This window comes from Peromyscus eremicus, unplaced genomic scaffold (genome assembly GCF_949786415.1).
Source record: "Peromyscus eremicus unplaced genomic scaffold, PerEre_H2_v1 PerEre#2#unplaced_219, whole genome shotgun sequence".
In the NCBI taxonomy this organism is placed as follows: domain Eukaryota; kingdom Metazoa; phylum Chordata; class Mammalia; order Rodentia; family Cricetidae; genus Peromyscus; species Peromyscus eremicus.
In genome coordinates, this window is record NW_026734455.1 from 160,955 (window position 1) to 166,954 (window position 6,000).

Consider the following 6,000-nt stretch of genomic DNA (forward strand, 5'->3'; position numbering starts at 1 on the left):
TTCATGGAAGCACAGCCTCCCGGGTCCTGTGGCCGCCATGTCTGGGAGCAGGAGAGGACCTCTCTGCAGGGGATTGTGCAGCCTGGGCTTCATGGGGGTGGTTGTGTGGAACTTTTCCTGCCTCCATGCCAGCCCGCCTGCCCTTATGGTGGTGCAAAAGGCCACCCAGGGACCCCCTAGCTTTTGTCTGAGCCTCCCTAGCAGTATCCACAGCTCACTTCCGGAGACCACACAAACTCTGCCCTGCATCTCTGGGAGGTGCTCAGGGTCTCAGGCCTGGTTGCTAGCCACCTTGGCCAAATGTCTATCATCCATTTATCTCCTCCTGCCATCCCCTCTCCTCTCTGGCTGCCTGGACTTCTCTCTGGCTTGCCTTTTATTTCTTTTACAACTGGAGTTTCTCTTGAGTTGTGCTACAGGTTGAATTTAGGCACTGGGACCTGTTAGAAAAGGTTCCAGCTCCAGAGCCACATGCCAGATCTTTGTAAGGGATCTGGAACCCTCAACTCCCCAATCATCATCCTGTCCAACCTGATTGTTCATACCCAGTATGGCAGTGTGATGGCTCAAGGTGAATTCCAGTAGAAGCATCCAGAACAGGGTATGGACTCAGGGGTGCTCACAAAGAGGCCAGGCAGGACTTAGGTACCATAGTGGCCAGGTTTCACAGCCCGTGCTTCCCCTGACAAGCCTCCTCTGTGTCATTCAGGACACACATAGTCCTGTCTTCTCCTGCCTAGCTTCATTTACATTAAACCCAGGAAGAACTCCCACCATCAAAGGTCCAAAAGCCCCTTGTCCTGCATTCTCATGTCCAGACATCATCTCAGCAGGAAGAATACTTAGAGAAGGCTCTGAAATTAACAGAGGGCACTATCTGGAGTCCTACAACTGCTAAGCATGCAGGAGCGCTTTTGTGTATGTGTGTGTGTGTGTTTGTGTATGTGTGTGTGTGTGTGTGTGTGTGTGTGTGTGTGTGTGTGTGTGTATACCTGGGATTATTGTGGCCCAGTACTGTGAGAAGTCATAGCAGTGCCTGAGAGGCACAGTATGTACGAGTTATGATCGTCAGCTCTGGGATGTAGAGGAAGGACAGGTTTGCATGTAGGGAAGCCTTTTAGGGCTCCATCCTTCAGATCCAGCTCAGGTGAGTACAAGGTTTGGAGTGGTGCTTCGTGTGTGTGGATTAGGGCTCAGGGGCATGCCAGAGCGTGGTTGGTAAGAGCATTGTGTAGGAACCATTGGGAAGGTGGCAGTAGCGTCCTTTAAAGTGGCCTGACAGGCAGGTCCATGAAGTCAGGTCCTCCACAGCCACCCCCATCACCAGGAAGCTCCCTTTTCAGCCACAGCAAAAGTCTCCAGGAAGCTTTGTAGAGAGGGAGATTTGGAAGAGCATAGACAGGCTTGTCTCCAGGTGGCAGGGAGAGTGATTTTCTTCTAGGCTTCATCATGGAAGATGTCAGCAGTGTGGAGGAGAGCCTCTGGAGACTTTCAGTGCTCATTGAAGGAAGACTTCCTGTTGAGGAGTGAAAAGCATTTCCCTACTGAACATGGCCTAGCTAACCTGGATACCAGGGATGGGACTGTACATAGGAGCGAGGGACAGAGAAAGACAGAGATAGAGGTGGAGGTGGAGGTAGAGGAGGATAGATAAATGAGAGAGAGTGAAAGTAAGGCGAGAACAAATGAGAATCTGCCTGTGGGGTGTTTGGTGTTCTCTAGTTTGGTGGTTTTTTTTTTTATGCAGGCTGGTGGGCAGACCCACTCTGTCTGTGGACACTTTTTTCTGTTCCATGGGTCTGGGCCCGTGGAGAGAAATTTGTGTGAGGACACCTGGAATGTTTAGGGAAATCCATAAGGACACACAGGGTGTGTGTGTGCTGTAGGCATCCTGGTGTTAAGAGTGAGAATTGCTTCTTGTCCCTCAGATTCTATGTTACCTGTCCTCGGTCCACTTGGAATCTCTTGAGAGAGCCGAGTCCTGTGTGTTCCTAGGCCCTGCCACAGGTAGGTGGGTGTCCACAGAGGATACAGAGAGTTCCATGCCTGACAGGGTCTTGGGGAAGTTAGAGAACGGAAAGAGAAATTTCCTGAGTGGTGCCTGGTATTTGGTGTAGGGTAGGGTCGGGAGGTGGGATCATAGGGGTGGGAGGTGGAGGGCTGTGCAGAGGAGAAAGATTGTTACAGAGCTGGAGGTAGGTCAGAATGGTTGCCTGGTGCTGCCTAGGAGACGGTTAAGGTTGGGACCGGTCCCAAGTTTTGGTAGGCAAGAGGGCAGGTGGGTGCAATGTTTCTTCTTTTGATGTGTCCTCGTCTCCACCTCAGGTACCTGGACGGCCTGCCTGTTGAGGCGAGGTTGTGGATGTCCCTGGCCCCAGTGTTCCCTGCTTTGGATGATGTGGGGCAGCATCCACTTGAATGCACTTCACCAAGGAGGCCAAGGTTTTGGAAGGAAGCCCTTCTCCACTCCCATCTCAATATTAGACTATCGGAGCATGGGACAGGAAGCTCTGGCCCCCCACCCTGGAGTCCTGATCAGTGTACACAGCTGCCTGTCCCTTTCCCTTGTGTCCATCCGGGAGCAGTCTTCTGCCAGGTGGGAACCCGGTGCTGGGACTAGGGTCCCATTGAGTTGGGCGATAATCTCCCTTGGTGTCACAACTTCCCGTGTGCTCTTGGTTCTGGGACACCACCATCCCACTGCTCTAGCATGTCGGGGGTCAACATGGGAGGCCCTTCTTTGCTCGCCGCCTTGACCTGGAAGCTTGGGTCAGCAGACCTAAGGCCATCCTGGCAGCTGTACTGCTCACCCTGGTAGGTGGAGTCTTGTAGACTGCTGCAGGATTTCTGCAACGTGCTATTTGTGTGTGTATGTGTGTGTGTGTGTGTGTGTGTGTGTGTGTGTGTGTGTGTCTGTATGTGTGTGTGTATCTGTGTGTGTGCGCACACACGTGTGAAGGACCTCATGTAGAGGTTCAAGGACAACTTTCAAGGTTCAGTTCTGTCCTTCCACCCTGGGACTTGGCGCTTACACTATGGTTGTTGGGCTAGCACAGCAAACTCCTTTACTTGCTAAGCTTTCTGTTGCCTTCTGTATCTTCATTTTTGTCAGTGTTATGGTTTGTGTGGGTCAGGGGTTTTCAAGAGGGGACATACAGGTCAGGGATCATTTTTGAATTTAGTAATATTTTAAAAGTCCATCCCAAAAGTAAATAACTTAGCATCCTTGGTTTAGTAGACGAATGGAACTAAAGACTCCAATTTTCAGTCAAGGATCAAGTCTCCATTAGATTAATTTTTATGCAGTGTTATTCTAAGTAAAGTTTCCCCTGGGAACAAGTTAGAATTCTCTACTGCAGACCTACCAAGCAGTTTACATTTGAACATCATTCTTCAGGGATTCATGTACGTACTCAGTATTAAAGTACTGATATCTAATTGTTATAGAATGATAGTTGCTGAGGTCATTTAATGGAGAGGAGGGGTACCATAATTGTGACTTTCATTGTGGCTGATCATCTCTTAAAGGAGAAAAACTGCTAAACCTGACTTGTAAACCCAAATACCATTGTTTAGAATAATAGTTACTGGTGATGGAAGGCACCATAAGTTAGTATAAATTCTTTTCATTTTTGTTTATACAGAAAATATTTATACAAAGATCAAGATCGTTAACCATAAAAAGTTCACATTTTAACTGTAAGTTGATCATTATATCGTTTCCTAGGTGACAGGAAGTTTGGGGAAGAGTTTCTGTGTAAAAACCACAAGGCGGCGCTTAGGGCTGGTGGTGGGACTTGAGGGCCTATGAGGTTAGGGGGCTCTGAGAACTGCAGAGTGCAGGAAGAGAATGAATGTGAGGTCCAAAAGAGCTGATGGTTGGGATGCTTGGCCCATTGTAACTGGGCAACTTTCTCCATAAACTGGCCAAGAACGATGGTCCTCCTAAACCTTACCTAAGCTGGTTTATAAGGAAAAGACTTCATACTGAGAGGTAAAGGGAGCCAGGGGTCTAGGGATGACTTTGTCCTGACACTAAAAGGTACAGGTGGGAGAATAATAGACTTCTGCCTCCATCCACAGAGCAGTAATAAACAATGCCTGCCAATGCTGGGAGTTAGGCTGTTAGAACAGAGAGTTCTGTAATGCTTCCTAAGGGGACTAACTATTCTGAAGCAAAAATGAGAAGACTCAAATGCAAGGACCTATTAAAATGTAGATCTTGCTGGCAAGCAATCAAGAGAAGATTAGCCACAATAGTGCTGGTAGCAAGTGAAAACAATGGATAGTTCCTCTTTACAAACAAGAGCATCAAGCAGCTGAGAAAACCCCTCTTGATGTTAGGAGAAAACCTCAAAGACTGTCCCTGCCTTAGAAAGCATCTGATTGAATTTCACTCTGGGGCTCCTGGTTTCAGAGTCAGCACTCAGACCATGACAGAAAAGACTAGGTAGAATGGCATGGTGGGAGAAGATGTGACAGACGTGTTAAGGTCTTAACGTATCAGAAAGCAGAAAGAGGACCAGAATCTACGTAGGCTCTGTCCTTCAAAAACAAACCCTAGTGATCCATATCCACCAGCTAGGAGACACATCTTCCAAATACTCCACAGCAGTACTATATGAGAACCAAGTTATTAAACATATGAGCCTGTCGGAAGCAACTTAAATCCAAGTCACAGCATTCACATTTATTTATATCAGTGTGGATGCATACATGTTTATTCTATACTTTGTGTTATCATTCAATATGTCTATATTCATTTTATTGTGTATATTGCTGCAATTTGATAGAGACTTTTTTCTTCCTTTGGCATACCTCCATCCTTGTAGGTGTGTATGTTGGGGGGTCAATACTTTGGAGAAAGGTATGTCAATGTTTGGCATGGTAAGGGGTTGTCACACCATTTCTAAAGTGGCATTCTTATTTTGCTTTTCTATTAGAAGTGGTTGTGTGTCCCTGTTGCTCTGTGTCTTAACAAGCAACTGATACAATTTTTTAAAAAAGATGACCATTTCTTTTCATTTGTGTGTCCTAGTACTGGAATTCAAGACCAGACACTTGTATATGCAAGATATACTGTCCAATTTTTGGTTTTGTTTGTCAAGTTGGGAAGAAGGAACATTTGTTTAAGAACTGCCTTTATTAGCTAGCCTTTGGGCATGTGTGTGGGACATCTTCTTGACTGCTGATTGATAGAGGAAAGGTCTAGCCCACTGTGAGTGGTCCCTTGCCTAGGTAGGTGTCCATAGGTTATATAAGAAAGGTAGCATAGTAAGGCAGAGCAGAAGCCAGCAAGCAACATCCATTCATGATTTCTGCTTCAGATTCGGCCTCCAGATTTCTGTGCTCAAGTTCCTGCCTTGACTTCCCTCCACAGTGGACTGTCACCTGTAAGCCAAATAAACCCTTTCCCAGAATTGTTTTGGTCTGTGCTTTGTCACAGCAGTAGAGAAAGAAGCTACCACACCAGGGAACCATTTTGTCACTGTTCTCCAGGCTCTGGATTGGCATTTCGTTTTCTTGTTATACATTTTATTATTTAAGACAATATTTAAATTTATAATTTGATCATGATTTTCCCACCCCACAAGTCCTTCCAAATCCTCTACCCTTCCCTACTTATCCAACTTTAAGTTCTTTCTCAAAACAAACAAACAAACAAATAAATAAACAAAAACCAATTCTTAGAAAGTATGTAGTTATACTTGGTTTCAATTTTATGGCTTTATTTTGAGAAGACATTAATTTTAGTTTGCCACTTTTTCTAACATTTATGCTGTATTTTATCATCATTATTTTCACAAGTATCTTATTTTTAAACTTTTGTTTCGGTATTGCTAAAGCTTACCAGAAATTTGTTCTTATTTATAAATCCCTTTAATTTGTTAAATGAATCCTCTTCACGTACTTTAAGAAGGAATTGCTTTTTAATGAGAGACAGAAAGTGAGTGGATCAGGATGGGAGGGAGGTTGGGAGAAAAATGGGAGAAGTAGGGG

At 45.6% G+C, this 6,000-nt stretch overlaps 1 long non-coding RNA gene across 2 annotated transcripts; it reads left to right on the top strand.

Annotated features, from left to right (window-relative positions):
- Window positions 1-2,606: 2,606 nt before the first annotated feature.
- LOC131901688 (uncharacterized) lies at window positions 2,607-5,418 on the top strand. 2 transcript variants are annotated; one of them, XR_009376837.1, is made up of 4 exons: window positions 2,607-2,814; window positions 3,360-3,405; window positions 3,645-3,699; window positions 5,328-5,418. It is a non-coding gene; the product is annotated as an uncharacterized LOC131901688 (long non-coding RNA). The 2 variants fall into 2 exon arrangements; XR_009376836.1 differs by lacking the exon at window positions 3,360-3,405.
- The last annotated feature ends 582 nt before the right edge of the window (window positions 5,419-6,000 follow it).